This window comes from Semicossyphus pulcher, unplaced genomic scaffold (assembly GCF_022749685.1).
Source record: "Semicossyphus pulcher isolate SPU_LCO1_2020_fin unplaced genomic scaffold, fSemPul1.0.p SCAF_11, whole genome shotgun sequence".
Taxonomy (NCBI): domain Eukaryota; kingdom Metazoa; phylum Chordata; class Actinopteri; order Labriformes; family Labridae; genus Semicossyphus; species Semicossyphus pulcher.
In genome coordinates this window covers 13,726,924-13,752,138 of record NW_027211615.1, presented here as the reverse complement: position 1 = coordinate 13,752,138, position 25,215 = coordinate 13,726,924, and positions in this window count along the sequence as shown.

Here is a 25,215-nt window from a genome sequence, read left to right as displayed (position 1 = left end):
AAGCACAGCAGTCACATTGCTCCACCATGCGCGCAGATTGCTTACTAGAAGCGCCTGGAACCTTTCATATTTCCCAGTCAGCGTTTTTACAGGATAATTTTGGCAGCCTTTAAGGATATCGCTGCCTTAATAGAGGATAAAAATAAACGGGTGGTGGAAGGGCTATATCAGGCCGGTATAATCTTGTATTCTATACTGTGGAGCTAAACGTCTGGCTGTGGCTCCATTCAATGAGATTAAACTCCTCCCCGGTTGATTCCAAAAGACCATTTGTCCTATTTTTAAAACTAGACGGAGCGATTTGAGCCAACTAGATCTAAAACGGCCGGTTAGATTGATTAAAATACGATGGTGTAAATGGCATTACAGAGCAGCTTCTAAGAATGTCTTTGCTCTATATCCCATTGAGCCGTGCTGGTCAGCAGATTTCTATAGATAGTTTGTGTTTGTACGTGTGTGCGCGCATACATATACAAATATTGTGTGTGTAAGCATATTGGTATGGGTGTTACAGCAGCCTTATGTTAAAGAACGCTTGTCAAAATGTCTCAAAGAAGGAAACAGCTTAATTCAATCAGTGGCGCCGCTTTCAAGCCCACATGGGAGCTGGCTAATGGTGAAAGAAAAACTTGAAAAGTTGGAAAAATAAGCTTGAGGAAGTTCTCGCTACCTGGGAAAGAAGTGTGCTCCTCCAGGGTTTTCCTTATATTGTATGATAGTAAAAGCTCCACTCTTCTGGGCCTTGTTGCTTCTCTGTGAGCTCAAATGCCGGATTTTAGTTTGTGCTCCTCCCAGGAGGCGCAAAGCTTTGCCGAAGTTAGAGGAGGGTTATATGAAGTTCAGTGGAAATGTTTTTCCAGCGCTCAGCCAACTTTTTAATAAAAGACGAGAATGTGGATCGAGATGTTCTGCAGGAGGAGCATGTTTGGAAGTGAGAGGACGGGGGAGTTGGAGAATATACAGGTTTAGTTAAATGTGAAGAAAGGAGAGTCTCTTCTAAATAGGCATCCTGTGGGTATTCCCTCTCTGAGTTATGAGACAAATGTTATGGCAGAATGTCTAGAAAACACGGCCGCCTGAGTATGAGCCTGAGCCGTGCTGTGAAATACTGCCGGGCTACTGTATAAGCCGCGCACCTCGTTTGTTTTACGCGCCCTTCCCCCCTCTCCGACATTCACCCCCATTAATTCTCTGATTGTGTCTTCCTCTCATTTTCTCCCTCGTTATGCATTTAATGTTTCCAATTTGCCGTCATCACAGGAAAACGCCACAAGAAGCTATAAATTCTTTTCTAATTCCAAATAATTAGGATTACACGGACCAGTGGTTTTCAATCAGCGAGATCATCTCGGTGATAGATGGTAGGATAACTGGTCATTGGCGAGACATAAATATTGTGTCGTTCAATTAATCTGGTCTAATGAGGTGTCAAAGCTGCCACTCATCCATCAAATACAATTAGGAATAAACACATATGCATGGAGATGGGTAATTAATAATTAGCAAAGCAAAGAAAACAGTATTGGTTTCAGCAGACACATTCACAGAGCAATTTAGCACAGCTCTTTCTGCTTCCCATTTTTCAACTGACTGAGACAATAACACATCAAAGGAATTTCAATCAATTTCTTCCCCTTTTTTCCCTGTCTGATGTTTGACACGCTCGCTGGTTCCTCCAAGACGTGTGTCACTTTAGAAAACCTTTAATAAAGCAGCTCCGAGTCACATTAAAAGACGCTTTAACCTTAAAAAACCTTAATCTAGGTGCCTTTCATCCAACAGCATGACCAAAGAGCACGCTTTCCGCAAGAGCCTGATGGATGGAGTTCTTTTCCCGACCGAAAAAAGAGGAAAACATTTATTCTAGATCTTGGGAATTGGGGACTGTCATCAACAGTTTGTCTTCATCGCTCTCTAAAGCCCACAAGGCTCGTTGTCCTAAAAAAAGACGCTTCATACAGAGTGCTTGTTGTCTTCCATTCACAGAGGGCAGTCAAGCATCCTGACACCAGTACGGCCTGGAATGTATTAGGAGTTTAAAACATCACGTTCCAGCTGCGAGAAGGTGGAAATGTTTGTGATGCTTATTAATGATGCTGATTGACACCTGTCACACAGCAGCAGCGGGTTAGTTTCTCTTTGACGCAGCACTATTACAACACTTCATCGCCCGTCGGAAAGCGGAAAGAAACACTAAAGGTCGCTCTACCAACCTACTTTTAGGCTAACAAGCTTCTTATAGGGCATCACATGAGATCAGGATGGAGGATTATGGTCTGCTTTGATACAGAGGCAGTCCACAGCGACTTAAGATGAAGCATGATTGTCAGAATTTAACTAAAACTACAATCCATCCATCACCTTTTGTTGGCAAACCTTAACCATTGATGTGAGTCTGGATGCACACTGCCGTCCAGAGTTTGCCGCTTTGTAATGACCTCGTACGTTCGTTTAAAAAAAGGTTTCATCTGAACATAATTCAGCCAGCAATTTGCTGTTGTTGTTGTTGGAAATCGAGATTATTTTGAGATTATTTGTATCCTCGGGAAAGCAAATGCAAGTGAGACGTCAGAACTGGTCTGATTTGGCTCAAGTGGTGCCCAGTTTTCCCGTTGGGTGTCTGACCTTGAAAGCAGTGACATCAATTCAATCACTCACTTCCTATTTGTATAGCGCCAAATCGTAACCAGAGTTATCTCAAGACACATAAAAAGCAGGTCTAGACCGTACTCTTTTTGATATTATTTACAGAGACCCAACATGAATCCACCATCCAACATTTGGCAACAGTTTTTTAACAGGCAGAAACTCGAGCAGAACCAGGCCAAAAAGTGGGATAGAGGGAAATGCAGGATAGAGACAAACAACAGAGCATCCATCCATTATCTATGCTGCTTATTCTGTTGAGGGTCATTAGGGTTAACCCTAACCCTAACCCTAACCCTCAGCTGTCAATGGGCGAGAGGCAGGGTACACCCTGGACTGATCGCCAGTCAATCACAGGAATGACACACAGAGACGTACAACCTTTCAGGCTCACTCTCACACCAACGGGCAATTTTAGAGACTGTGGGAGGAAGCTGGATTACCCGGAGGGAACCCACGAATGTACGTAGAGAACATGCGAACTCCACACAGAACATCCAAAACAGAAACTTTCTCGCTGTACCACTGGACCAACGTGCAGCTCAACAGAGCAACAACAACAACAACAAATAGATAATACAGAATGCTGGTGACAAGGTCAATAATAATGGGAGGTTCCTGGTTCGAATCCCGCTTCGGACGTGGGGGGCCTTTCTGTGTGCAGTTTGCATGCAGTTCATGAGTGGGTTCACTCCAGATACTCCGGCATCCTCCCACAGTCCAAAGACATGCTCGTTAGGTTCAGTGGTGACTCTGAATCGCCCGTAGGTGAATGTCCAGGGTGTAACCCCGCCTCTCGCCCAATGACAGCTGTGGAAGGCTCCGGCCCCCCGCGACCCTGAAGAGGATAAGCGATATAGATAATGGATGGATGGCATATTTGTGTGAATTTTTCTCCCTTCTTAATCTTTCACTGCCATTTAAATCCACACATTGACCAAATTAGGTGAATAAAACGTTTAACAATGTATAAAGTACATCCCTGCAGTGTCCCAGCCGATGGTGGTGGAGACGAGTGATTCGGCAGAAGTCGACGGTGTCGTCTTCCTGAAGTAAAAGTCTACAGAACAGGCCAGAGACACCTCGATGGTTCAGTTCAGCGGCAGCAGCAGCAGCAGCAAAGAGGCAATTACCCAGAGGCATCGGGGCGAAAGACAGGGGGAAAATCAATACATAATTTCAGCATTTCAGAGGGTGTTTCCTTCGTCTGAGTCAATGTCTCAATTCACCAGTGTGAGGTATATTTTCTCCTTTATTTCATTTTAAACAATGAACAAGTTAATAAATAATAATTACTTATAATTCATGTAGCTGCTGTGGGTTATAGGACAGCTTTAAGGATGGATGTAAATGCAGTTTAAATCTACTGAATGTGAGGTCCAGCATTAGTTAGTCGAAATTCACTAAAAAGGTTACGATGACACCTGTGTGCATCCCGCATATTAAGGACAAATTCCACTTCCCGTGACCCCGGGGTTAAGCGTATGAGAAGTTTCATCTGGTCCTGACGGACGCAGGAGTGTGGTGTAAGTTCACACAAAGTTTACAGCCCCCACATAATACCAGGGAGGCGGGCAGATGGGCAACCCCTCTCTCTGCCCAGCACCAAGATGCCATGGTGAAGTGACAGCAGCCAGACACAGAAATGAAACTAATCAATAGTGGCGTCTCTTATGGAGAAGAGCAGGACACAGCACAACATGATAATGACCACAGATGCACTCAAGCGTTGAGGCTGCCCCCACAGAGGCGCTGCTTTAAATGAATGTAGGTTAGTATGATTGACTAATCGCCTTCTAAATTAGAAAAGACAATATCATACGGCTTTGTGCTGCTTCTAACAGCTCTGACTCACAGCGGCACCTCCGGGACATTACGACTGTCAGACATTTAATGCTACACCTTCTTCCATAACCTGGCAATTATACTGCCTGCAAAAACTTCAGGCTTTATCTCCTTACAAAATAGTAAAAGACCCATTTTCAGGATTAGATATGGCTAACTTTTATGTCGTGGATTTGAATATGAAAAGGAAGCTGGTGCCGAGTGCAGGCGGCCCAAGGGACCCAAACACAGACTTCCTCTAAAATGTTAATGGTTTGGCTAATTGAAGGTATGTTCTTTGTGGGCTCTGCGTTTTGGAGGGTCCCTTCTATGGACCCGGCGAGCGCAAGGTAGCAGAGCTTTCAGATGTTATTGTATTTGACTGCTGCTGCACCGGGGCGCCAGTGGATTTAGCTGCTTTTAAGATAAGTTACAACGACACACACACACAGACGTGCATGGAGACACACGCAAACCTGTATTTATACCCACCCGCTCGTACAGCGACACAAGCACACACACACACACATTTTAACACATGTACATGCCGGCTATTAGCATTTCAAAAGAGCATAATTGCCGGGGGCGGTGGCAGGGGGAGTGTGGCCTCAGGATTCCCCGAGAGCGCCTGTGAAGTTAACGAATCGGGAGTGGAGCCTCAGCCGAGGCTCGTCTTTCATAGCAGCATATTCACACCTGCATCCTCCTGAGTAATACGCAGGTAGAGAACTCATACAGAGTTACGAAGACAATCCACTCACTCCTGTTGCAGCTCGGGTGAAAAAAAGGGCCTGTAAAAGATCGTTTGAGGAAAGATTTTCAGTTTGCCTTGTTTAAGGACCATTTTTTAATGTTTGAGTGCAGTCATTAGATGTTTTACACTCAAGCTGACCAGAACTATCATGGACGGATGGATGGATAACTGGGTTGAGGTGTTTACATGCACTCAGTTATCAGATTTCTCCTCACAATAATTTTTAACCAAAGCCAGTACGTTTGGCTTTTGCTGATTACTAATCAGAAGTCGTAATGTCCTGATGTAGAAACAGACTAATAAGACGTTGTTACACTTGTAACATAAAACAGGATGCTCATTGTTATGCTGCTGTATGAGCTAGTCTAATACCCTTTTCCCACCAATGTTAGCGTGTTGACGCAGGTTTTTCAGACCCGCTAATAAAAGCTAATTGTCCCTTTTCCCATTGCCAGTGAAGTATACTCCTGTCAGTCTCTTTTCTGCTGCATCAGCGTCTGATGTCACAAACGCGCCGGAGACAGGGTTAGTAAACAGTGAAAATGTTACGGTGGTTAGGTCTTTATTGTATCTATTCAATCTGTTTATCAAACTCGGCGCCGACAAATTTGGAACGATGTTCGATCGCTGCTCGGACGGAGACGGGAGGAATTTGTAGCTGAGATGATAACGGAGATTAGCGTGTTGACACAGGTTTTGTGTTCCCATCAATGCCGACTGGAGCTGAGGCGATGATTACCCGGGTCTACTGCAGAGTCATATGACCCGGGTCTGAATGCCGATTGTAGCCTTTCCCACTAATCAAAAAAGCTAGTTAGCTGTTTTTTTGACCGGTGGGAAAGCGGCTTAACTTACACATATCTTATTATTATAGGCTACTACTGGCTTTAAAATATCACTCACATATCAGTGTGGGCTGTGATAAGTTATAATATGTTTTAAGTCATTTGACAATTCTGTCAGAGTTCTTCCAGCAGAGAGCACTGAAAAGTGAATTTTCACACTTGGTCCCCCAATTTGTTCTAGCTAATAATGATGGATGATTATTAAATATTCTTCTTTAAATGTTGCTTCTAAAGTCCAGAGCAGAAATGGAGCGACGCCTGCGAGCTAGTTCAGGCAGGCAGCTTGAGCTGCACTGATTCACAGTTGACATGCGTCATTCTCCTCAATCACCTGACAAACACAATGTGGCGGTTCTATTTAAGCTGCGAGATTTCCGGTCTCTCCCTCTGCTCTGTCATTGCAACCGCTGCCCTGCACCAGCCTCCACCTGCAGGCTCCGGCTAAGAGGGTTTAAGATATTCTCTCACGACTCATGTAAAATAAATCTGCGATGAGTGATGAGGTCGGAGCCTAGACGCCAAACACAAGCTATGTTCTGCTGCTGCAATAAACATTTCGAACGTGGGTTAGGCGTCTAAAATTCAGCACTATGAGGGTTCCACTCTGCAGGATGACATGCTGCAAGAGTTGTGCGCAAAGACTAGCAAATATTTAGCATCACTGGATAAGTCATCATTTGCAAAGGACTTTAAAAAGACAAAAAATGCTGTGTGTGTGTATAAAAACACCCCAGTAGAAATTAGGACCACAAACAGACAGCGTGCTCAGCTTTTAATCGATTGCACGGAGATGTTTTCTAGTCCATCAGATAGCCTCGCACCTTCTCATAGCAATCCAGAGGGGACAGCCAGTGTTCGACAGAGGAGGCGGAGGTGATGCTGAGTCTGCTGCCACATGGACTACGGTCAACAGAAAGGTAAACTGCTGTAAAGAGCGATGGCCCGGCAGAAGTGTTATTTGTCTTGTATCGCCGGGCGAGCCCTCGCGTCCACTCAGGAGGAGATGAAAGAGGGCCGGACGCTCTGTCTGGGAGAAGTGCTAGCAGTGTGGTGGAGGACAATCTGTCACCGGCAGTCATCACTTAGCTGCTGCAGCTGCACCACTCACTCAATGAGAAGCACTATGGACTGGAATGGGAGCGCTGGGCAGAGCCGGAGAGAGACATGATTAAAAATATGCATGAAATGAAATGAAATGCTAATTCTTCATTCTTTTACTTCAGCTGGAAAATCTGAGTGTAGGACGCAAAATTAACCACTCGTGCAAAACTCAAACAATAACTACACCATTTGTAAGATGACATTTATTCTTACAAGCGATCATATTTTCTGTCAATCCCACACAAACATTGTTGACTTCTAACAGGATGTTGCATTACACGTGGAGGTGAAGGACGCGCCGAGGGCCCGCCCCCGTCTCATGACACAATAAATGACTGCGATCCGGCTTCCAGCAAAAACAAGGACCGCTTTTCAATTCCACCTCTTTTACCCGAGTGAATGATGAACCCCAGGTAAGAGGTGCAGCGTTGTGGTATTAATACACATCGGGGGCCAGAGCGCCGCACTAAATCAGACACCACAGTGCATTTGTTATTCTAATGACAAGCAATAACCACATCCGGCTGCGAGGGAAAGCGTACGCTAAGAAGGAACTTTAAGTGTTCTCCTTGAGGAGTTTGGTGTGTTTATGATAAATAATCCAAATAAAGCCACATTTTTAAAATCACATTAAAGCCTCTTTACTTCATCTCCGAGGCGTTTTTAACCAACAGCTGCTCGTCTGACCCGACGGATCATAAATCAGCTCTCAGAACGAGATCGAGCGAGAAGGAGACGAGAAGACGGACGATTCTGGTGAACTCTCCGGATTGAATAATCAATAGTGACAAAAATAAATGGCGTGACTATTTATCACAGCCTGTGGTCTGAGCTACAGCAGCGCTCGTGTAATGTATATTTCATACACTTTTATGCTCATTGATTACCTGCCCTGTAGTTTGTAAATTACGTGTATATTGATCGGCTCATCATACAGTTGTGGCTTTTACTGTCGGCCGCTTGAGCCGCTGATGAAGAGATCAGGATTTACTTCATATGTACAAATGCCAAGCCATTTTCTGCCAATCAGAAGGAGTAAGCAGGTTGTTTATAAAGCTAAATAAATGTTCAGTTCTTCAGTAGATTATGAACAGAACCTTGTCAGTAGATAAGCGTTTAAAGAGGCTGCAAAAAATCACAATGTAAGAGGGAAAAAAAGTGCCCTTTCAGCAGGATTACGAGGCGATTCCTGCTCCTAAAGTCAAAATTATTGATTAAAGGTGATAAATCAAAGAAAAGGAAGAATAATAGCAGTGTCACTCAGAGCTGCAATTTATTCTCATTATCTGAGCTGATGTGTTTATTCCACAGGGAGGCCGAAGTCAAAAGACGAACAGGAGTGTCCCTGTGAATCCGAGCAGATTACACTCCTCCGGCCCGCAGGGAGGGAGGGAGGGAGGGTTAGTGTGGGAGGGACGGGAGGCGAGGTGCGGATCGATGGCGCAAGATCAATGATCAATAGGCCGCTCTCACCAATACACTTCCTGCTGACGCTCCCAGCTCTGGTTACACAGATGAAAATGGGTGGGCGGGGCCGGGGTGTGATGATGATTTATGTCAGCAGGGCAGATGTTTCATTTTGGAGAGAGAGTGTGTGAGAGAGAGTCCTGAATGTCACAGCCTGGACAGGGAGTGAGGGTACGAAACAGGACTTACAGATCGAGCAAAAGAACACACAAAGAAAAGCTTTAGCACATTTTGAATGATTCAGAAATAGTACTGAAGATGAAAAAGGGACATTTGTTACCAAATTCCAACAGAATAAATCACCTTATTTTAGAGTTGGGTGCCAGTGAGGTTGAAAATCAGACAAAGAAGCAGCAGCAGAAGGCAGTAATGGTGAGTCATTTGTAATATTTAAGCCAAAGTGAGCTGCTGCAGGCCAAAATCTCTTCCTTAAAGACTCGACACTCAGTGTGCAGAGGACGCAGGAGCTGAACAGGAAGAGAGCACCAAAAATCAGAGTCAGACTATAATATCAAACTGGCCAGGCAACAGGAACAAGGCCATAGATCATTTCCCTGCAGTAACTGGAATAATATTTATCTTCACAGATGACAAATATACTGTAGTATTTTGTTACACTTTGTACACTGCGGTTCCGCCACAGCACCGTAACAAAGCTCCGCCGTCATGCCGCCTTTGCCATTTTACATTGGACCAAGGCCGTAAAGTCGCTCCAGTGTGTGTTTTCATAAAGCGTTCTGGTGTTGTGATAGCAAACAGTGCATGCTTCACACACACACACACACACACACGGCGCTGTTCCAGCCTGCCAGCTCCGCTCCGTGCGTTTTATGTAAAGACCAGATGTAACAGAGGCGTAATAATCCCGCCTTGAACTGGCAGTGTAAAAAGGCAACAGTTTATGTTGTAGGAATTCTCCACTGTAGAAGCTTTCTGCAGCTTAGAGAAAGTGTACTTTGAAAAGCCAAAACACACCTAAACACAGGCATTTCTCTATTGGAGGCATTTTATGATTTTTCAAACTAAAAGCACATTTTTAACCTCAATAACTGAAGTTAAGACTCACTGAGACAGGACATGTGGGAAGGAGAGAGTGGGGGATGACAGGCACTAAATGATCACAGACCGGGAGCCCAACCTGCGATCAGTGCGTCGAGGACTGTAGCCTCTGTATATGGGGCGCCTGCTCTACCAACTGAGCTAAACCAGCTGTCTAGAATTCCAAAATGTTGATATCTGATTAACTGGTTTAAGTAAATTTTAAAGAGTCAAATTAATTCTCTATTTCGAGCTTCTTAAATGTGAATATATCTTGTATCTTTATTTCTCAATGACAGGAACCTGAATATGTTTGGGTTGCAGAAAAACAAGACATTTAAAGACTATAAAGTCTAAAGATTTTTTTTTTTTATATTTTCTTATTGTCATAAGACTGCTAAAAACCAATTAATCGAGAAAATAAATATATCAATTAACGAGAAAATAATAGTATGTTGCAGCCATAGTGTCAACATTATTAGAGTCGGGCGGCTGTGGCTCAGTGGTAGAGTTGGTTGTCAGAAGGTTAGTGGTTCGATCCCCAGCTCCTTCAGTCGAAGTGTCCTTGGGCAAGACACTGAACCCCAAATTGCTCCTGGTGGCATCCCCATCGGTGTGTGAAAGGGTGAATGCGACCTGTAATGTACGAGCTAGAAAAGCGCTGTGTAAGAGCAGTCCATTATCCTTCTACTTTTTAAAAGTAGACATTTAAAGAAGTACAGGAAAATAATTGGTTGTTTATTTGATGCATTTTGGTCATAATTTGTTTAGTGAAAGTGACTGCATTGTCTTTAAATTGTGCTTCCTGCTAAGCGTGGCTCAGGTCCATGATGTCACCAACATCACACTTTGTTGGTTTACAAGGTTAAACTAACAGTGAAGGACAAACATTCACAATAACTCTCTGATACCTTCCTCACATCACTGCCACCGACACACACTCCTCTGCACACGCAGCGGTGAACACGTATCACATGTGCAAACACACACACACAGACACACACACAGGCCTGGTTCCGACCTGTCAGTCACCCATGCCTCTCACAGCCAAGGTCTAGTGACAACTGTTAAATCAGAGCACGCCTTCGTCCCTGCCATGGCTAATGCTGTTAACCGCGGAGCAGCATCTCTGCTAACACATCCTGGGTAACTCTAATTACCCCTGAAGGAGTCCCGCTCCTCCACCTGCCCACACGGTGCCAATCTTCTCTGCATCTCGGTGCGAAGAACCGACTGACAGACACACGTGTAAAAGGACCACACACTTCATGCTAAAGTGCTAAACTCTCCTCCTGAGCTGTCGTCCGTGTCTCTAATCTGTGTTCCTCTGTATCAAAGGTGACGCTCAACATAGATGTGACCCCCTCCCCTCCCCTCCCCCTCCTTAAGATCCCACCTTAAGTTACCCTCTTGCAACTGTGTCCACCCGGCTCTCAGCCGTGCTAAATTGGGTTAACGCTCACTAAGTGTCCCATCGTTAGCGCTGTTAATTGACTACTGCGTGTGATAATTAACAGGGAGCGGACTGCCTACCTCGCTAATCTTATTTAGGTCATTTGCATTTAAAATGGTTTTGGTCTCTCTGGCAAGTTGAAAAAAAAAAGCTCTTGATGGGCGAGTCACACTGAACAGCCACTTCACATGAGAGCCTGTGAAATTGGGGCTGATGCATCTTGAAATGTCGAAACTGTTCTTTTAGAGAATTTCTACACAGAAAAGAAACAACTTTTCATGTTACAGACGATAAATAAACTAGAGCTTTAAGATCATAAGAGCTTGTAATGAACCCAGAGACTTTAAGGCAGCCCTGTTCAATTGGCGGCCTGTGGGCCAAATCAGGGCCTGAAAAAACCTGTATCCATTTATTAGTGATATCTGTTGATATGTTATTAAACCAGGCTGTTTAAGTAAAGTAGGGCTGCAGCTAACGACTAGTCATTGATATTGAAACAATCGACTAATTGGATAATGAATTGCATAATTACCTTATGGCTCCTGTTTAGCTTTCAGCTTTGAAATTGAGTTGGAGGCTCTTTTAAGCATCTGGTAACTAAGGGCGTTTTCACATTAGGTACGATTGCTTCGAACCGTGCCTGAGCACGATTGCCCCCCTCTCCTCTCACCCCCCAGCCACATTAATTATTTCGTTCTGCACCCGAGTACACTTGCGGTAGCACTCCGAAGCAGAAGGTGGCGGTAATGCACCTCAAAAACAAGAAGAAGAAGAAGAGTATCATCAACTACGCAACGTTGTTTACGTTGTCGTTCCAGTGTAGAAAAGCGTGTGAATCACATGATCCCAAGCCCATACAATGGAGCCGACCTTCGCACTATGCCTACATTTACTAATATTTTGGAGAAAATATCAAGAACGACCCTCTCACCTACCCTCCTACAGTATCATGGCCGTGCTGTTCAGAGGATAAGATCAGCGGTGCTGAGCGCTTATGCAGATTTTGGAGGAGACTTCTGTGGTTGGTACGGTTAGCTTTCACATCTGATGCGTACTGTACCCGAGTACACATGAACTGTAGTCGAGACCACCTTTTCAAGTGGACCCATGTGGAGTACTTTACACAGTGTTCACACTAATCAAACGCACTGGACTTTGGGGTCAAGTGTACTCGGATCCGGGCCCTGGTCCCTGGTGTGAAAGCCACCTAACAATAAAAACAATAAATATGAGAATAAATAGAGTTCTTCATTCAAAAATACATCTTTTAATAAAGTAGGGCTGTGACGGTACTGAATTTTTCTAACCGCGGTGAAACCTTGCGGTTCGGCGATTAACCGCTGCCCCAGCCGCATTATACTTACATACAGTATACTGTATACTGTAAAAATGTTGCTTGAGAGACGGAGAAAACACGTTGGTTATCATGTTTTTTTTTTACTTTATTACCATCTATAAAGTCTATAAAGCTAAACACAAGCAGCAAAGCCCTTCCCGTCCCTCCTGTCACTCACTGTGGTGCAAATATATTTATCCTTCATCCTCATCAACTGACAGTGGAAGACTCTGAGCTGCTGTGCTCGTGTGCTGTGGTTTCATGCGCACATATTAGTGCGGATCGTTTACCTTCTTCCTCCCGCCGCTACACATACCGGCCTTTATATCGCTTTTCTCCGACATAGGTTCAGTTTGACTTTTTCTTTATCTCTTTGGGGCCAACGGTGTGTCACTGCTGCTTCTCCTGCTTTTACTTCTGCTAACTTGAAACCTGACAGCATGCCGCCACAGCGATCTGTAAATGTAACACGTGGCATTCGAGTGAAGTGAAAAAAACAAACAGTGCTTCACTGCTAATATTGGACCTTTTTATTACATTTTCACCTTTTATTTAAGTTTCGGTTAATTTATTGAACTTAAGATTTTAAGTGGGCAAGCTATAGGTCTGTGATATTTAAAAGAAAAATAATTTATGCAGGAGAAAGAGAGAAAAAGAGTGAGGGAAGAAAGAAAAATCACACAGCGTGGCTGAAACTTTGGTATGTGAGGTTGTTTAAAAGAAAGATACGTTAGGTTCTTTCCAGAGCACTACAGAGTTATATTGATGTTAAAAGCTAATACAACTCCGTCTATAGATAGCTAATGTTAGCTAGCTGATAAGCTAATTATCTTATCTGTCCAACGTGCCCTCTCCTCAAATGCTCGTGCATTACCCTCGTGCTCCCGTGATAAGCAAGGTGCGCTTTACAAATCCCGCAGGCGATCCTTTTCTCTGCAGCGTAGAGGGTGAAATGCTCCCAGACTAGAAGAAGTTTTAGGGTGCGGCATCGGCCGCCGCCATTTTGCCTTGTTTTGTTTACCTGTCGCTTCCTTGTCGCAGGGTTTTGCATGCAAAACTCTCAGCAGAGTGAGGATGGGAGATGGCTCGACCCCTCAGCAATCTCAGCTGAGCATGAAAAACATGCACAATGACGTAATTAATTATCAACAATTAAATTCGTTGGCAACTAATTTCCTACTTCTCTTCCTGGATTTAAAAAGCTGCACTTTCTATACTTTGAAATTCCTACCATGACGGTTCTGACAGGGGAAAAGTTCATCTTCGGCCTCTAAAAAAGTTTAGTCTGTAAAGTCCTGTAAATGGCCATGTTTACCAAAGGCATGCTGTCCCATAAAAAAGTTCATCACATCCTATTTCTCTCACTAACTAGCGCTGTGAACTCTTAATGTATGAAGGTTGATTTTGTGCTCGTGCTGTGATACCTCCAGATGAATGTTTCCTTTGTTGAAGCACCTTCTGTCCTATTTTGGCAATGACACGAGCGCTCGGTAGCTACGGGGGAGACACACGGCTGAGCACTCCTCCTGATTCACACAAGCATTAACACAGCACATTAGCTCGGCCGAGTAGTGGGAATGAAGGATGGGCTAACACCGCTGCCCCAGGCAAAGTGAAGACGTACACTAAAGCCAGCTGCCATCTATTATGGATCGCCAGCGCCGACCCCCGCTGTCCGTGTTACAGGGGTGACGCCGCTGTCCTTGCCGAGGCGGTGACCTTCCTTGGTGGGGAGAGGGCGCCGGGCAGATTAAAAGTGGACTGGCTCACCGTGCAGTCCAGGCGTGCCCCTGATGTTCTGCCCAGATGGTAGCCACACACACTCTTGAACACACTCAAGTAAACACACACACATTCTGCTGCATCCTGGGATGGCAGATGTGGGGTAGGAACACAGCCGCTCCTCAGGGCGCTCCGCCTTCAGAGTCTATACACTCTACGTCTACAGTTTTTCCTTCTCACACACACACTCTAAGAACAACACGTACACACACACACACACACACACAACACAAGCAGTCCTCAGAGGTCTAACCAACCCTCACCTCCTCCGCTCTCCTTCTGAGTGTTTCTCCATCACTTAATTCTGGCTGTATGTATGTGAATCATCCATCACTCACTCAATCAGTCCATTGAATTTCATTTAGTGCGGTGTTACACAGGGCATGTGATTGATTCACTGCTACCTTTTCACTGAAGCTTGAATGACACACAATGCTGGTTTGTAGACGCTCACACATACACACACACGTTGCTAGCTTATACCCTGCTGCACTGGGTCTCCGTTGCCAGCGGGGAGAGTTGGGTGCCCATGCTGCCAAAGAAGACCCCTTTGAGATTTCCTCAAGGTCGCCATGTCCAGCTGGCTGTGCCAACATCTGTTCAGAATGGCCTCAAGACTGGCATGAGAGAGGCCTGTCGACGCCGACTGACCTTGGACCAACGGCCACATTTGGAGAAATAACTGTAACCAAAAAATTCCAGTTTTGTGATTATGTATGACTGCGATGAGAAAATGTGAGCTTATTGCAGATATTTCTGGTATCCGTGTAAAAGTTGGCTGGCAACAGGAAATTGCAGTAAAGAAATGCAAAATGAGTTTGAGGTTATATAAAAACATTACCTTCATTACAAAGTTTGTCCACCATTCAGCAATGACAATCTGATTTCTACAATGGAAAATGTTCACCTCTGTATTTACCATGGTCAAAATTCTCAGAAAGAATATCTAAGATTCCATATTAGGGATGGGCATTTCAAGCAAAAATACTACTTGATATTCACTGGGACCTAGAACTAATTCCCTAAAATTCCTAATTCCTAAATTCTAGAACATGTGCCAGGTTAATTTAAATGTACAAATAAGACTGCTGAGCATCGGACGTCCGTGTAAAGAGACTCAAAGCAGTTCAAACAAGATCAAGAACAAGGCATGAATTACATATTTCTGACTCAACTCATGTTCAGATTAGAAGTGTACAGTTTCCCATTTAGGAAGAGATATGCACGTTCTCTCTGACAAGCAGAGGGAAGTATCATCTGCATAACAAGAGAGAAATATTGTTGAAATAATGTGCTGTAAGAATGTGAAATTATTCTGCATACTATATAGTATACGACCTCACCATGAAGGCTGAGTGAAATCCAAAGATTAGTTTATTTAATAATTTAACAAAATAAATGTTACACTATATTATATTATATTTTACAATAATTCAAAGCTTTGAATAGAATTAGTTGGCTGTATAATAGAGTTACACAACAATTAGGAATAAATAAATACTAGGGGTGGGAATCGCAGGGTTACTCACAATATGATACGATACGACACAATATGATACGATACATTACATTAAGATATGATACATTATGATACAATACAATACCATACGATACGTTACGATACAATATGATACGATACGATACGATACCAAACCATACCACACGATTCAATACAATACCATATGGTACGATGCAATACGATGCGATGCGATACAATATGATACGATACAATACAATACAATAACAAATGATACATTATGATACAATACAATACCATACGATACATTACGCTACAATATGATACGATACGATAGGATACCATACGATACAATACCATGCGATACGGTACGGTACGATACGATACGAGATGATACAATATGATACGATGCGATGCGATCCGATCCGATATGAGACGGTACAATACGATTCAATACAATACCATACAACACAATACCGTACGATACGATACGATATGATAGGCAATACGTGGCCCACAATAATGATAATTTCACGATACAGTGTGGTAATTGATATATTGCAACACAATCATACAATGACACATCTGATTAACTGAAGAATATAAAATGCCCCAAAAAGATAAAGTGCAGGATTATTGTATATATTCACTGCAATTTGGTGTCAGTTTCACAGAATTTGACACAAACTGAGATGAAACAATGAAAGTGTTTTGAGTCTGTAAATTAAATTTACAGAACTATAGAACAACTGAAAAAACAAATCAGGACTTCGGTTTGAAAGTGGCCGACACATCTCTTAGCTTCTTTTCAGCGCTGTCCGACATTATCCCGCTGTCGTCTTCTTCTTCAGCCAGTTAATTTCCATTCACGTTACCCTCATTCATGTCATAAGCGCCACCATGAGGAGTCATGAAGTAGTGACGCGGTGAGTCAAAATCGCAGGGAAATCTGTTTAGAGCGACGTATATTTGTAAATTAAAATATCCATATCTGGCGCCAGCCTATCGATAATTGTATTGCACGAGTCAGGACAAAGATATATTACCGTATCGATATTTTTCGATATTTTTTAAAATGACAAGATATTACTCAAAAAGCAACAAAGCTTTCTTTCTGCTACCAAAGGCCTTTTGAGGCCTAATTTTGCCATGATTTCTTGGAATGAACCGAATATTTATTGCAGCATGAAGTGTATATGTGAGTTTCAAGATGAAGACATGTTTCTGAGCGACATGTCTTCACGGCTGCGTCAGTAAAGCATGTGTTGGTGGACAGAAAAATGATTGACCGCTACCAACACTTTCCTTGTTTTAATTCTTCATGGAGGTTGTTCTCTGCCAGCAAGGCTATCGATTTTTCTATCAAAAACGAAAACAGGCATTGTGGAGAGGCCGCAGAGGTCAGTGTGAATTAGAGCAGAGGTGTGTGTGTGTGTGTGTGTGTGTGTGTGCGTGCATGTGCGTGTGTGTGTGTGTGTGTGAGGGCGTCCCTTCCTCCTCCCCCTACATCCTCATTGTCACTCCCCAAAGGCCTCTCTGTTAAATTGGCTGACAGATAATAAGATCATACAGGAGAGTACAGACACAGAGACCTTTGTCCCACAATGCAACAGTCTTACTTGTGGTAAAGCTGCTGGTCTGAATCACAAACACTGCACAGCGAGGACAGAATGGACACAGGAAGAGCAGAAGTCTGCCTTCAGTTCACTTTAATCTCTGCTGATGTTTGTGAACGTCTCTTTTCTGAAATTAAGTGAACTGGAAAAAGAATTCACTCTGACAAAAACTGTTTGGACAAATATTCCTCCATTATATGAATCCATAAGTCATGTTTCATGTCCTATAGTTTGTTTTGCATTGACGCTGTTGCTAAAGTTAGACCTTCTTTAACTAGCCAGCTAACTGAGCTAATCGGGTACCACGGAGGAAAATTTAGCTCTCATAGCAAAATCAGTCGGCTAATATGTAGCGGCATGTTGATGGAGTAAAGAAACATGAAAGGAAAAGTGGAGAGCACAGTGGGAGTTTGGTTAAAAGACATTTACAGAGAAGTGATGCAATACAATTAGGGATGGGTCACGATCTCCGAATACTCGAATAGCCATTCATTTATAAAAGTTCATACTATACGTCTATTATCTCATCTTAAAAATGTTCCATTGTTTTTACCGATGCCTGGTTGTAATGCGGTTCTACCGCCAGATGGTGGCTGTAACACATTTGAAAGCTGTTTGCTAACCGCCATTAAATACGCCTTCAAAATAAAAGCTGAGTCTCCTTATAACTATAGTTCCGCAATTCTGATTGTTATAGTTCCCTTTGAAGAGGCCCATTGATTGTGTTTTAATAACGAAATTGTTTTTAATGACATATAAATTAGAGACATAAGAGACCAATAAATCTTCTGGATGTTTGAGGCGTCTATTATTCTCATTCGAAGATAAGGGGGTAGCAGTTTGGTTTGTCGGCCACCATTAAAAGCAAACATTTGTTATATGTTATGAGTTTTACTGTAGACAACTGAAACAGTAGCTCATCTTCAGTATTTAAACAAGCTGCTCCTGTTTTTTATAATTGTCTCTGCATCTCTTTGCTAAAATCCCAAACGGTCCAATTCTCTTCAACCCCCATCTTTACATTTCTCTATAGTATTCATATCGAGATGTGCGGCTCTGCTTTCTCCCACATCACCCCTCAATACATCCCCACAGCGTGTCCTCGGGCCTTCTGCCCCAAGGGCTCATGGGATACGAATACTCCCTGGGGCTGCTGTTTTCACAGCCTGAGAGAGAAGCACTCGAGAGAGAACAGGAGAGAGGCGGCGGCAGCAGCAGCATTTCTCTGTTTGCTTGATGTCACTATAATGGAAATATGCATAAGTGAGAAAGGCATTGTGGGCCTTTGGGGCCCGAGAAGTACAAATATTTTAATAACAAACACTTTCAGTGTTTGCCTCCTGTAACGGCACCTGGGTATTATTTCACATTGAATGCAGGCAGGCGGAGCTGGATTGTGTATGCATAAAGATGTCGATGTTTTCTTCTTTTACTGGAAGTGATTTTCATGCTGGGGAAAGTTTGCCTGGTGATATGTCCTTTGGAGAACTGTCATTAATCAAAAGTCAAAGTCACCTCAGATCTCACATTAGAATAGACCAGTTTAGCTACGGCTGAAATTGCAGCTGACCCCTCTTGCCCTGAGCACTTATTCAAAATCAGCAACACGGCCATAGGGGGCTAAAACAACTAAATTGAGTGAGGTTGCAAGAAGCTGGTGAGAGAACTGAGGGAAAATACCCAATAAAGCAACGCCAACTGGCACTCTCAAGGGTTTGCTTGAGCTTTCTAATGTCCTGATGGGTGACTTATAACTCTGTATGTGCTATAAATGTAAAAGACAAAGAGGTTATACTGCAGAGAATATGGAAGAATGAACTGAAATGTTGGTGTCACGCCAAGATAGTAACCTTTGTCCAGAGCAAAGATGCCCGTGGTCACAAATATACCTGAAAAGCATCTAAAACCGTGGCGACCTCCAGCATCGCAAAGAAAAGTTTGTCCTACCAACAATCCCAAAACTAAAGTACATCTTACAGATGAAATTACAAACCGTAACATTAGAAGTAAAATGTGTTTTCTGCCAAAACAGGTGGGAAAAATATGACTTCATTGTTTATAATAGAGCACAAGTTTCCACAGATGCAGGGATACATGAAGAGAAGCAGAGACGTACTATACAGCACACAAACAGACCAGTATCAACACGTTTTTGCAGCCTGTTTAAAGCCTGTTTAAAAAGATTTTTTATATCACTGTCTTCATCTTAAATTATTTCAAGTTTGCTCTCAGCAGCTGACGATTAAAGGCCTCGATATTTGCGGATATTCGTCTCCGTGTGTTTGCAATTGAAGAAGAAAATAGTGGAAGTGGTTCGGCCGATTTTCATAATGAGCTGTCACTCATTTCTCAGTGCCCAACAACTTTCATCTGCCCTGATTCCTCCCCTCCTCCCCCATTTATCACTCCTTTCTCTCCTCCGCGACACTCTCCTCCGACGCCCCGTGTCGTTTATCACGTCTGCTGGAATAGAGTTTCTCCAGCTGTCAATTTAGGAAATGGAGTGACGAGCGAGACCCCTGGGACCACGCGCTAATCTCGGACCGCGGCGTTACGGAAAATGATGTACATTCTCCAGCAGCCAGTTACGCCCGTGTGTGCGCGTCAATTACCTGTCCTCGGCCAAAACTCATCCTGTCAGTCGACAAACAGCCGATCAAACTCTGCAGCAACTTGTTATCTCACGTGTAGCTTCACATTTAAATTTAACCTGGAATTAAATCCAAAGGTTGACAAATTGAATGTTTAGGATAGACTCCTACCTGCCCCGGGGTTTTAACGGCCAGTGCTGCTGCTGCTGTCAGAGCCTGCGGGGCGGTCACGCAGTTATGTGTCCCACGGGGAACAGATATCATAGTCGGTTACATGACAGGTGTGGTGGACAGGCGGTGAGAGAGACCTCTGCTCATCACTCTGCTGACCAGGTAAAAAGGCAGCAAAGGGTGCGTTTATAACAGAAATAAGGTCTTATTTTGTTGGAAAATTGCAGAAAAGTATCAAGTTTTTGTCTTTTTATTGTCTGCAAATTTGTAAAAGTCCATCCTGGGTAAACTTTATGCATTTTTCCCCCTTAAAACGCTGCATAAATTCTCGCTGCAAGAGGTTGTGTGAAACATCTTCTCCAGGTCATAGGAAAGCCGTTATTTCATTGGCCGGCCACTTGTAATCACCCTTGTGGTTTAAAAGGTCGAGGGGTCAGGGGTTATGGGAGATAAGGACCCTAGGGAGCGTCATAAAACACTTGCGACACTTCAGGCCTCGTTTGTCATGCCGGAGCTCGATATCACTCATTCATCTTGGTTAGGGAAGTCTTTTCCTTTAATAGACGTCTTACGTCATAATCCAGCACTGGGACCACAGCCTGCACTCTGAGACCAGGTTTTAGTTTATATTCGGAGAGTGTGACTGTGTATTTTTAACCTCCCTGACTTGCAATAGTTGCAGACAAATGTGTTTGTGTGTCAGATGTCATACAGATTCACAGAAGCTGTATTTTAAGTTGTTATTCCTGCCTCGTGTCTCACAGAAACACAAGTTTGTGGTTTTCAAAGTCAAACACACTCCCTCACATCGGGTGGTAACAGAGCCTGCTCGCCCTCACCACATCTGCATCCTATCTCCCCGAATTTGCCGGCGCAGAAAGGAACAATCAAACGTTGAACAAAACAAGATTCCCTTACATTAGGCAAGCGTGTAATCACATTCCCCGCTTTGTCTCTTTCCCTATATGCCGCGTCCTGTTCAAAGTGGAGCCAGCGAGCAGGCGCTGCATCAGGCGGGTCACGGTGCAGCGCCGGCCCCGCGGGCCTCCCTCCGTTAGCTCTGCATACAGAGCCGCTCGCCCTCCGCTGAGACGTCTCATTTAGTGCATCCGCAAACAACATTACAGGTGGAAACACTTTAGGAGATGTCTCGCAAGCATTAATCCCATTTGTGTCCTAACCCATTTCAAATGTGCATGCAGCTGCACTCATGGGATGAGAGGGACGCCGCGGCGATCAAATGGATGCAACGCAAAAAACGCTTCCAAGGACTCCAGTGGACACACAAAGGAGATGTCATCACTAAGAGGATCTGCATTCAGCGCACAGGGAGGAAGACGCAGGTTTGAAGACGCTTAATTTAATAATCCTTACATGTGGAAATCAGATGCTGGATCAAATTCAAATCTGCGCGATCTAGGTGTATTTAGATAAAATACTGTCTGTTAAATTATAATGTACAAAAACTAGACTGTAAAAACACAGCGAGCTTGTAGAAGGTGGAATCTTTCCAAAGGTGTTCCAAACCCATTTTGTCTGTTTTTAATGGCAGTTATCCTCTGATATGTTTTGCAAGTTTTAATTCCTAAAAAAAAATGATGTATTAACATGATTAGAAAGATTGAACGCAATCTGTGCAATTTGTCAAAACAGAGACGAGGGACAAGAACAGACTCAACAAATCATGACCACAGCTCACTGAGCTTCTAAGTCCAGATGTGAAAAGTTTAAGTGACTCATTGAGACAAACTTAACAAACGTGATCTGTTGATGCAACATGCAGAGCAGAGAGCAGAAATAAATATTTAATACTGCTGCCTGTAGTTAAATACTACCCTCTAGTGGGCGTTACAACGTTGCTGGATGTCAAGTCATGAGCCAACCAGAGGAAGCAGAAGCTGCATTGTGTTACCTACAGCGGGGCAGATTCTCTCAGCTTTCTTGTACTCTTGAGAAGAAGACCAACAAACAGACATGAAAAATGTGACTTTTTTTTTTTTTTAAAGGTTAATGAGTCTGCCTTTGTGAAAACAATCAGTGCTGAGTAATCCCGAGAAAACACAACTGAATGCTGATTCGTGCAGAAATGTGAATGATTACAAAAAGAGGTGAACTGAATGTAATAAAATGCAAAACTTAAATTATGGAAAAACAGTCAAATATCATACATGTGCTGTGATTAACTTAATCATCTTTGTTAAGAAAGGAAAAACAAGCAAAAACAACCTGTATTTAATCAGGACAAAAAGCTCTGGAGGTCCCAAGTTCAACGCCTTTTTCTCCTGTTCAGCTCTGACTTTAGGACAGACAGTAAGAACAGGTCCTGGTTCCTGCACTCTTCTGACTGATCTAGATTAGAACAGTGGTTCTCAAAGTGGGGTCCTCGAACTATAGCCTGTGGGTCCGTCAAATAATTAGCCTATGATAAATTTAAAATAAATTATAAAATTGTGCTGCATCATTTAAAAACCGTATGTCTACAGATGAGGACCATTTGCGCCAATGAAACAAGCATATTGTGTCCATTACTCCCTCCCACGTCAGCTTTGGACCAATAGAAACTGATCTGATTGAGACACATCAAGTCAATCTGTCACTCTGTTTTTAAAGTATATAAGTGGTATTAGCATGATTCTAATTGAAATGTTTTTCTGTTTACCACTATGAAACAGGTCTGATGTATTTAGGTTGATAAGTTTTACAATACAAATAGTTCCAATGGCATCTAAGAGTGCAAATGGTAGAAAGCATATGCTTAATCGGTGTTACGATTACGAGGGGGTCCTTGGAAAATGTTCTCCCTGTAAGGGGTCCCTGGCCCCAAAAAGTTTGAGAACCCCTGGGTTAGAAGGTACGAGGGAAGCATACTAAAATAGAGTTGTAAATAAGAATACGACAGTGTTTTAGTCTACATGTGGACAAGGCAGACCGTCCAACACGATGTGCTGGGTTTTTAAAATGAGTGATGAACCTCAGTGCTCCATGATACACAGTGTCCAGAGCATGTAAGTTTTGAGAAGAGGCGTGCATGTATTAGACATCATTCATTGATCAGCAAAAAAAAGAAAAAGTTAATTTTTGTGAGGCAAACATCATGTTTAAACATCGCCTGGTTCTGGATTCTTCTTCCAGGTTGTACTTTGTGAACTAAAGCATAAAAAAAACACCTTTAAGCTTTATATTAATCAGACAAAATAAGCAAGTTGGCCTCAGAGAAAAAGTGTTTAATATTACAATTAATCTATTAAGAGACAATGATCAGACTTCTTGATACTGAGGTTAACCTGAGCTGCACACCTGTTCTCTTCTTCACTCTGAGTGTAACTTCTGTCAGCTGAATGACACACGCCACCCTCTCCCCGTCCCCGCCCGCTCTCTGCTTTCTCCTCCTCGGTCACGTCCAATTAGCTCTCCTCTAAACACTCTCTCTCATTAGGCGAGCCATAATCCACTCATCCTGCCTTCATTTGGCAAATAAATCACACTCTGCGTTTTTTTTCCTTCACACTCCTTTCCCTCCCTTCTTCACCACCGCTGCTGTCTTTTTAAGCTCCGTCTCTCCCGCAGCCTCGTTAACCCTGTCCTGAGTTTCTACGGCGACAATCTCTGCCAGGCCTCCTCATTGGACATGGCAGCCGGCAATTTGCATGCCAGACTATTTCTCTTCATCATTGGGCCTCTTTCTCGCTCGCTCTCTCTCTTTCTCTATGCTAGAAGAATAGAGAATAACTCAGCAACTGACGGCAGACGGCATGCACGTCCTTGTCCTACAAGGTTACGAATCCATTTCATCTGTGCAGGAGGGGAGTGAATTAAAATAAATGATGGCTGGACATTTATTGCATTCTGGGGGTGAAGGAGGGATTGGGGAGGAGAGGAACAAGTTGCGGAGCGAGACTTGTGTCTCATACTGAAGCAGACGGTTTGATATGGACTGGCACGCAGCGCTGGCTCAGAGAAAGAAGACAATACGAGAATAAGAGAATTATCCGCCTCAGAGCTGAGTTTAAATCTGTTTGTCTCTGAGCGGGCCGTGTTCGGCCTGAGCTGGTGCTCCAGGGTCATACAACATGTCAGTGAATGCAGCACGGCCTGTCCTATGATACAAATCAGCCTGTCCATGCTGACCTGTGTGACACACTCAAACCTGCAGGAGTCAAATGTATATTTCAAAGCTGTTTATGAGCCATATTTTCACCACAGCTTGAATTTCATAAAGTACAATTATAATTTACTTGTATATGTTACTGGCAATGCACTCACAAATGTGTCCCTCAGACGTAGTACTTGAGTTGTTGTTTTTATTCCTCTCTGTAATTTATTTTTGTAACGAGGGACTCTGCGTTAAGAAGCCCATCGTTGTTTCGTCTACATGAGGAGACGATGTAAGCTCTGTGCTTAGAGTTAAGGAACCCAAGTTTAAACCCTTTCACGCATTATTTTTTACTTCTAAGGACATGCAAAGTGACTTTTTTTTAATTCTCATAATTTTGAGCAAGTTACAGAAGTGTCCATTAGAGTGGATGTCATGCAACTATGTCACACGAGTTATGACTACCTCAAATAGCACTTTTTAGTTTTATTGCTTTTGATGCATAAACTAAAAAAGTTGAACTTTATTTATTTTAAAAGACACATTTTCAGTTTTCAAATCAAAGAAGTATGAAAGTAATGAAAAGCAGTGTTCATTGCAATGCAAAAACATTGAACCTTGTTGAACATTGGACTTGACACCTGTCTTCCCCGTCATGGATCAGATGGTGTTTGCCCTTTCATGTAGGTCTTTCTATCACGCTCCGCACTTGAGCTCTGTCACTGACTGACACTGATACGATGGAACTAACCTGCACAAAATATTATTTTTGTGACAAAAATTGCAAGTTACAGTTTAATAATATAAATCAATTGATTTAAAGGAAAAAAGTTACTCCAGGTGAAGAATTTTCAGAACGACAAAGTCTCAATAATAATATTCACTGTAATTGAAATGCAGCAATGCATGACGTCCAATTGAGTGGACGGATTTCTCCAAACACAAAATCAATACCTGAGAATTTTAACAATTATATTGCTCCTTAGATGTTACTCAATGCTATTTATTTTAACTGCAAGGG